Here is a 10,362-nt window from a genome sequence, read left to right on the forward strand (position 1 = left end):
CTAAATGAAGGTAAATAAAATTAAATAAAAAAATCGCTAATTTTTAAAATACAGTCCACTATATTTCTTGTAAAAAGCGTCTATAATCGCTAACAAAATTATTCCAAAGGGGTAATTTCCCAGAAGAAATATTAATTTTGTTTTGGAATTTTACTTTGATTCACTATGTCCTTTCACTTTTCAAATTGTAACCATCCAATATTAGAGCCCTGCACACCTAATGACTCTACATGCGGTCATTAATTTGGTCTCATTATTAAGCCAAGCGGTCTAATTATTTTGCCTTTATTTGTTCTTGGAAAAATTCCTTTGGTTTTTTTGGTTGGTTTATTAGGTTACAGCAAAGAACTGGAGGGCTATCTGCCTCAGGGGAAGGATGCCTTCGTGGAGGACTTTCCAAAGGGAAATGGCTCGTTTACACGTTACGCAAGGTGAAAACCCCGAAAACGACCATGCAGTTAGCATGTTCACGGGATTAAGACCTGAGACCGAACTACCAGTGTTCAGCGACTTCACCGCTCAGCCGCTAGTTGGCCGTATACACCCCACCACCTAAAGGGACGTTAGCCCAAATGATCTGAAATGCTTATGTTTGCGTAAATTAAAAACACGCTTAAAAATTCACTAAAAATGTAAAATCGCTAAAACAGAAACAGTTTGTTTAGTATTTTTTGTTACCAAACAAATTTCTAGTGTGTCTTGGCAACAAATAGTTGACTACCTCTCATGATTCAATTACGGTTGCCGTGGTAGCCCGAATTTGGAATTTGTTTTATAGTCTATTTAATATTTTGTAAAACTTTAATGAATTTTGGACTAACAAAAACTCAATGCTTCCAAAGCGAGCAGCGGTAACAATGTACGAAAAACAAATCTCCAGCTGGGTGGCTGTCTATCGAATATTTTAAAGATATACTGTTTTTAAATGTCTCAACACAAAGGAACATTTGCCCAAATGCTCTCAGAACATGTATGTGTCTGTAAATGAAATAAAAAGGGCTTAAAATTCGCGTAAAATCACGAACAAAATCACTACATGTGTTTTACATTTTTTAAACTGTTTCCACCACGTGTTTCTGGCATTCAGAAAAAACAACGGTATCTAAAGGCATCAAATTTTGAATAACGTAGTCTTCCACCGGAAGCTTAGCACCTGAAAGCCCGGATCTGGAATTTGGTTTATTGGAAACTGATGGTAAATACGTGAGTTTATATTTATACGTAAAAACTAAAGGCTTACCTGGTGCAGGTCATTTTAGCCAGTTTCAAATACTGCAAATTGCCATTAAAATTTCTCTAGGAAGAGAATACATAAAAACAGCATATCTAAGTTTTCTGATAGAGTGTTAGCACTATATTACATTCGCACAATGCACATTATTATATTCGCTAGATCATTTCTTTAAAAACTAACCACTCATGTAACCAGCAGCCTAAAACAGTAATCATAAAAAAAGTATATGATGATTTTAATGAGTCGGTGAAGTGTAATTTTATACAAATATTGAATATTTCTAATTAGACATGTCAAGATTTTAAAACGTATTTAATTCAATCACATTAAAAAGTACACAAAACTGTTCTTAAGAACTCTGTTAATTGCTTTTAAACCGCTTCATTTATTACTCGATAACCTTCCTGAACAAATTTGAAAGTATCTTAAGCTTTACTGAATGGCAACACGCTGGCACGTAGAAGATAAAAATATTTAATTCCGGCCGCTGCAACACTTTGCTTTCAAAGAGTCGAATTTGTTAGCACAGATCGAAAGATAATTATCTCACATTTTTTTTTTTTTTTTTTTTTTTTTTTTTTTTTTTGAATGACAAATGTCTCTAGGAGCTCTGGAGATTCTGGCGCTCTGGGAAAATGCTTTATTTGGAATAGTGTTACGCTGAGTGTGTTAATCAAATCAATCTTTAAGTGTGTTAATCAAAAATCCATTACAGTGTTAAAAAATTATAAATAAATTATCAGTTGTTGCCTAGCAATTAAAAGCGAGAGAGTTGTAAAATCATTTTTACCAAGGAATTCGCCCACAATCTCCTTGTGGAGTTCTCCCTGCAGAATGTCTTTCACTGCCCTGGAAATTTATAGCTATGGGAGGATAAACATGTGTTGCATCGTTTGTGAGGGAGGGAAGGCTGTAGTGGTAAAGAAAGGTTTCCGAGGGGAGGATATGGGTCTGAAACATTACAATTCTCCCATTTCGCACTAGAAATACTAATAAGATTTACACCATTTTTTTCTTTCAAAACTTTCATAGTTTATTTGCAAGAAAATAATGCGCAGATACAAACATGTATAAAACGTATGCACAATTTTTGCTTATTCGAACTTCCCCTTGATTAAGGAGTCGATTACACCAACTGTTGGGAATGGCATCACTACGCCAGCGAATAAAAAGCCAGATAGAGACTGACGTCATGGGACGCCAGAGGAAAACGAACAGTTCCGGTTTAGTTAGCTAAGGACGATGTTTGCATGATGTGATTAGATAGATATTGTAGCTAGATAAATATTTTTTATTCTTTTAACTTGTCTTTATGTGTAAATAAATCTTTTTGCTTAAGTTTAAATGAAGTACTCCATTTATGACAAGATAGCTGTTAATTCATCGGGTAGATGACTTACGAATCCCTTCTGAGCTAGCCATTGTTCGAACGTAACGCCTTACGTAACGTATCACCAACTATGCCATCAAGTGATATATCTCTTTTTATAACATAAATATTAGTAGTAAAAAATTCAGCATGTTTTAGACTATCAGTTGTAAAACAGGGTATCGGCCTTAATTTCTCAATATCAAAACCAGTCGAATTACTTCGCAATACACTTTATGTAGGAGAATGTTTTGTTAAGTAACTTAATAATAATCATAGCTTTAAACAGTAACCAGTGCCATAAAAGATGCCATATCATTAATTTGAATTAATTTATGCATTCAATTCGGTAAGCCACACAATGTGTCAATATTTTCAGCGTTGGTCTAATGTCTTGTCAAAATATATTATCGCCCTGTGTTATATTTAAAGAAATTAAGAACATCTGAAAGTTTCCAGATTTTAAATTACTTCCAAAGGGGCGTTTTTTTTTTTTTTTTTTTTTTTTTTTTTTTAATTTTGTGTGTTACTTTTATTTATTGAATATCGTGTTCTACGCACTTAAACCATAAAATTCATTTTAAGACCAATATCGCAAAATAATTTTTTATTGAGTGTATCTTTAGAATTTCTGATACGCAGGATCTGATACGCGCTGGAGATAAAAAGGTTTTCTCTGTACAACGTTGCCAATTCTCGCTTTGAAATCGTTAATTTATAAAATCCCCTTTTAAACAGTGACTGGTGATTAGCGGACCCAATCGCCAAATTCTGGTAATGAAGAATCATCATCCTCCACCTTTTCGTTCGGGCGCCACTGAAGAGAAATTAGGTTATTTAGGAGCAGAAGACATGAAAAATAAGCAGTGCCCTCATAGCGCTACACCACGAAGGCATGCAGGAATGAGGGAGAAAATGCCCTATAGCTAACTAGATACGAATCTCGAGAATCGTGGTGAAAGAGACAAAATGATGAAGATACTTCGCGGCTGAAATAATCTTCAGAAGATATTTTAAGGTTCATTTGCTTATAACTGCTCTGTTCCATGCCGATTTCTCTGAAAATATAAAAGAAAGGATTTTAAAATTGTCTTTTCTCTTATATTTTACACTTTTCTTTAAAAAACTACGAAATATTAACCCAAATGGCGTTAGCTAAGAAGGGCTATCAGTCTCAAAAGAGGATTTTCCGTTGAATCATAGCAAAAGACTGAATTACTATTCAAATTCTTGCCACCTAGAAGGACCGTCAATTTCGTTTTGGCATTTTGCGTTGATTCACTATAAATGTTGGTTCACTTCTCGAATTGTTGCCACCAAATACCATCTCCCTGCACTATATTTAAAGAAATTAAATAATAAATTATCTACTTGAACGTATGTATGTTTCTCGCATTGTGAAACAACGACGGTGCCCACAGCCATCCAATTTTGAATAACGTAATTCTCGAACCGAACAGTGGGCACTTAGAAGCTGAATTCGGAATTTGTGTTATCGTCTATTTCTTATTTTGTAAAACTTTTAACAAACTCAACGATTTCAAAGCGAGCAATGACAACACTATAAAGAATAAAACATTTTTATCTTCAGCGCGCTAGACTGTCTATTGGAAATTCTAAGGTATGCCGTGAGCCCAAATGCTCTTTCATTTCAAATTTACCGCATGTAGTACCTTTTCATTCTACTTAATTTTTTGGGGAGGCTACCAGCGGCAGAGCTGCAAAATCGCCGAACGCTGGTAGTTCGGTGGCTGCATGTTCGTTTTTGTAGTTTTCCACATGTGTAATTTGTATACGAGCAATTTTCCTTAGAAAGACCTCCACGAAGGCCTCCCTCATGCAGACAGCCCTTGTATATTTTCCAGTAACCAAACAAACCAAATTATTCTACATTTTATTAATACTGTGTTATAAGAGGCATATAATTGTGGCAAGAGTTTTATAGATAGGTAGATTGTTTCTCTTTAGAATTATATATATATATATGGATGTTGACCATTTTTGTTGCAAAGAAATATATCATTCTCTGCTAACCCAGGCTTTAAAGTTTGAACTAAAAATGTACCGATGTTCTAGAGGGCAGTAAACCACAATAGTGATAGAAATGTGATAGGCAAACAAAATACGCTTTGGCCCAAAATTATATCTCATACATAAAACTAATACTATTTATGCAATCAATATGAGTAATGTTTCATGCAATTAGAAGAAAGCTAAAGTAAAAATTTGTATAGAGTAGAACTTGGTCAATCTGTTCCTAAGAGTCTGAATAAAATGATGAGGTATTGAGAAATGGAATAACAAATGCTCTAAGCCAAGCTTAAAGTTTCAGAGTTTAACTTCAGCGTTCATTCAGTCAAAACGTTTTCTGGTAGCAAATTAAACCCTTGTTTAGAAGATGATGTGTGTGTGTGTGTGATTATGGTAAAGCCTCGAGGACTATCTGCCTAAGAGGACTGATGCTTTCGTGGAGGACTTTTTAAGGGAAACTGGCTCTTATACAGGTTACACATGGGAATAACCTCGAAAACGCTCATGCAGCCAGCCCGTTCGCGGGATTCGAACCTCGGATCGAACTACCAGTGTTCAGCGATTTTACCGCTCGGCCGCTGGTGGGCTAGAAGATATTAAAGTGAGAGATGTCGGCCGTTAAATGGAACACCGTATTTCCTTACGCACTTCCCCCCTTTTTGTAGTAAATGTTTCGTAAGTAAATCGAGAGGGAAAAATTATGCGAATACCTTAATTTCCAAAGGACGTGGTTTACAGCAAGAACATCAGAAAAGAAAAGTATTCTTTGAATGACCTACATGTAACTATCACAATATTACTTTTTTTAAGTAATCTTTATTCCAACAAGAATGAGTAGTAATACTAACATTAGTTTAACTAATATGATATCTTCATGTCTACATCCCTGTAACATAGATCTCGCCGTTGTTATTCCTCAAAATACCTATGCAGCTGGCTCAGCGAAATGGTAAACTGAATGTCAGTTGGTGTTTGCTTCGCTCTGTCTCGTCGGTTATTGAATTAGACTAACATAAAATTCAACAGTTAGATAGGAACGTTTCGGCGGTATCTTCGCAAGTATTTTGCGAGAGTTTTTCTGTTAGTAAGATGAAAACAATCACTATATGAACAAATTCATTTTAGAATTTAAGGGAGTTCGTTTTCTGAACGCATTGAGAAAGGAGAAAAATCACGCGAATATTTTTAAAAATTTAACAATCTGGCGCTTAAGATCAAAGAGGAAATATACGCAAGGGAGAAAAGGGATTTACGCGAGAAATACGCTAATTGTTTACATGCAAGACGTAAGAAAAAATGATGGTATTATACGCTGAATATATAAAAGATAAGAGATCTAAATTGTATAGTTTAAATAGTGTGCGATTTTTATTTTTCTGGGAAGCGAACACAAACTGACATTCCGTCTACAACTTCGCCGAGTGAGCTGCACATTCACCATCTCTAATTATTTATGATTGAATTGAGGCCTAAGGAGTACCAAGGACAACAATAAAACTGTCAAGATTCATTTGCAGGGAACTAAAAATGAAGACATAACAAAGATGCGTGGTTTAAGTATCTGTATTTTTAAAGTATGAAATAAAATATATTTATTCCCAGCCATGGAGACTGTATACAGGGAATTCTAAACATGTGCTACTTTTAACTGTTTAGCCATTTTGCTGTTCAAATGGGTTTCCCAACTAGTCGGTTTGCCGAATCCCAGCTAGCCCGTTTGCCTGCAATAGAATCCAGTCTAAATTGAACTACGAGTATTCACCCGAGTCTACATTAATTACACCATCAAGTGATGTGTCTCTTTTTATAACATAAATATTAGTGGTAAAAAATTCAGTATGAGTTAGAGTATCAGTTGTGAAACAGGCTGTTGGCCTTAATTTCTCATTATCAAAACTAGTCGAATGACACTTAATGAGTGAGAATTTTTTGATAAGTAAGTTAATAATAATCATAGTTTTAAATAGTAAATAGAGCTGTAAACGACGCCATATCATTAATTTGAATTACTTTATGCATTCAGTTCGGTACGTTACACTTAATTCACACTTAAATGGCAGTGTTAATATTTTCATCATAAGTCTGACTTATTGCCACCAAATATTATCACCCTGTAATATATTAAAGAAATTAATGAAGAATCTGTATGTTTCTCGCATTGTGAAAAAACAACGGTACCTAGAACCATCAACTTTTGAGTAACGTAGTCCTCTATCTGAATATGGACACCTGGAGGCCCAAAATCTGAATGTCTTAATTTGTTCGATTATCTAGTATTTCATACTGTGTAAAACTTTAATTATGAATTATTTATTAGCAATGACCATTCTGTTTTGCCCAATAAAGTGGGGTCCAACCACAATTGTTTATTGTATTTGCCTGAATATTAGAATTATTCAGTAATAGTTTAACTATTCCTGCATGACTCTTACCTACCTCGTTGGCATCAAACTGATTCATTCTTAGACTTATTACAAGCAAAAGTAATGAACACAATACAAAAACATATTACTGAAATTGAATGGTATACAAAGTTTGCACACATGGAAATTAAGTACTTTTAAGGACCATTAATGAAAAAAATTAAGGATCTATAAGCAAATGGGAACAGAATAAATTCAATTAAAAATATTATTCTATGCCTGAATTTCACTCTTGTAATATCATCCTAAAAATAAAATAGATTCCTAAGTAATATAAATTATTACTAAACATGAATTAATTAACATAATTATTAATAAGTTTGAGAATAAAATAAACTACATACAGTATATTAAGTAGCATTAAATATTTTACACTTGTAATAGGTAGGACACATTTGAAAGAAGATAAGTGACATTTACGTTTTACTAATAGTTAGCTTTATGTTAATTTTTTTTTTGTCTCATTTTGTCACATACTTGGTCAGTCTAGAGCAGAGGTTCTCAACCGGTGGTATGCGTACCACTGGTGGTACGTAAGAAGAAAATAGGTGGTACACAAAGAAGCAAAGTATTTTTAACTATTTATTTTAAAAATTAAAACCCCAAAATCCTGATTGAGTTTTTTTCTCTAACACTCGTAAATTTATGCGATCTGAGCTTTGTTCGAGAGTGGTGGTGGTGGTAGTAGTAGTACTTTGTGGTGGTGGTACTACAGGTTTTCAATTTTTGTTTAGATGATACACGTTAGTCAAAAGGCTGAGAATCGCTGGTCCAGAGGTTTAGTAAATAGCAAGTAGATTTTATGTCAAACGGCATAGGTTAAAATGAGAAGTCAGATCGTAATCAGCATGATTCATAACAAAGGACTGATGTTATCACCGCCGCTGCTTGTTTAGAGAGAGACCTGCTGATTAGAACAAACCTGAAAGGCCTGGTGTAGGCACGGTTGGCAAGTGTTGAAAGTTAATCAGGCTCTGTTTGATGCAGTTTAGTGTCATAGCTTTGTGTAGAGTTCCAGGGGTTGTAACCCAGTTAATATACTTTTAGGTTCCAATAAGCCATTTAAAGCACCAGAGGTGATAAGTTGTTTTGTATTATTTTAAGTCTCACTAGATGCAAAGAATATGTTACATTTTTGTGTTTTATCTTGCGACTACAGTGAGTATTAACGAAAGGCAATAACTCGCTTTAATATGTAGAGATAATTTTTAAGGGTAAGCAGTTAGTTAGAAATTATCAAATTACGTGAATACGTAACCTTAGTCATTATGGATCCTATTAAAATCTAAATCTAATAAAATTTCACAGTTTAAAATACATGTAATTTATGACACTGATTCTTAAAGGATATTAGAATAATTACACATTTAAAACTACAAAACATTTATGTTTTGTAACAACAACACTCGACAAAATATTTATCCAAAACATCAAACAATATTTATCAACAAAATATTATTTATTAATTTTATTTTAATTTGAAGCTTTAACCAAACATTTTGGCTAGTTTATATTGATTTCCTTCTCTTTAAGCATCTTTCCTAACAATAATTAGAGATTTGTCTCAATATACAAACCAGTGCTCTCGCTAGCTTCTGCGTACTTTTATCTCCTAACTTGTAAAATTCTCCATAATGTACCTATGAGGGTTTACTTTATCTGATAAAAGTTAAATAGTCCAAAACCCCCAACAGACGTGAAGCAAATTATCACTATGTCTGAAAGTAACTACAATATCAGACAAAGGTTTAAATAAGCCTTTTATTTAAAAAGAACTTAGAACAAACATAAAGGCATGTTCTGATGCTAACAAAGTCAATTACATCTCATGGTGGCGTAATTAAACAAGAACAGTCAAATTCAAACTAAAAATGTGGACGAGTGGTCAAAGATTATACAATTTAATTTTAATTTAATCTGACTCAGTAACTCTATCATATGAGGAAACAGAAATGGAAAATTATAGTAAAGGCTGAAATCATAAACAATTGGGTAATTTACATAATAATAACTGCACATATCTTTGAAGAATAATTTTCTTTATGTATTCAGTTTCTTTCTTCAGCACGTTTCCTTTTCATTTTAGAATTTTTGGATTTAATTAAGGATTTCCGTTTTTCTAAAAAACACTAAATGCATTTAGAATGTATAGAAAAGTGACTAATTTAATTTCTTTAGTAATATGGAATTCAAAAGAAATATGAAATATATATATAGTAACGGCTGGTTACAGAGCTGGTGTGGCAGAATTTTTAGAATTTAATGACACACCAAACAACAAAATCTAGAAATGCCAAAACTTTTAGAATTTAGACAGGCACTGCAAGCAGAATTTAGATAGGCACTATGCAGTCGAATTTAGGATCCACAGAGATTTCATCAGATGTCAGAATGCCTCGTGCCACCTCTGTGTATGATGCATTAAGACATATTAGATGCATTAAGACATATTAGATGGATATTTTAAATTGTAAGTTTTCAATTTCTTTATTAATTAAAAAACCCTTTCTATAAATTTTTCCTTTCTTCCCAAATGATAAGATTAGAAGCATTTTTGATATTTTCCATGCTTGTATATAGTGAAAAGCAGAGAATATAAAGGAAAGATAAACATGTTAAAAAAAATTCTAGTATCAGGAGTAAAACATTCAAATATTATGTCTTCATTGTTCTTCCAGACGTTCTCCAAAAAGTAAGAAATTCATCTCAAACTTTCTGTAAAGTACATCCATTACGCGCTGATACCATGGAGACATTTTTCATTTTGTCACATATTTCTCGAATCTTCTAGAATCGTGGGTCTAATAATCTTGCCTTTAAATTGTTCTAAATTTTCCAAGCTGCAATGTCAAAAATACTAAAGAAAAATTATCTCAACCCAATCTGTAACAGCAAAATGACAGAAATATTTTGAAAAAAAAAAAAAAAAAAAGCAGAGAAAAAGTGTAAAATTAATTTTATAGAGAAAACTGATGCATATTCTGAGACAATTACATGGGTATAAAATTAAAAATTAAAAAGGTATTTTTAATTATTTACATAGCTAATTTTGCTTTTGCTAAGAGCTGTTTCGTAAATTATGCTTTATAGCATTATATCTTGTTTATTTTTCAGATTCAAAATATTGTATAATAAGTTGCCAAAATGGAACTTTATAATATAACAGCAAAAAATAAAAATGTTTTACTTTAATGTTATTTTTTAAATATAATTCTAATAGATTACCATTATTTTATTGAAATGTATCAATCTTATGATGTTTTAAAAAATTCCTCGAAAAATTCTGATTTCGAAATTAAAATTTT

Source organism: Stegodyphus dumicola, chromosome 5 (genome assembly GCF_044657685.1).
Source record: "Stegodyphus dumicola isolate Sdum_Otavi_A_Nest chromosome 5, ASM4465768v1".
Taxonomy (NCBI): Eukaryota; Metazoa; Arthropoda; class Arachnida; order Araneae; family Eresidae; genus Stegodyphus; species Stegodyphus dumicola.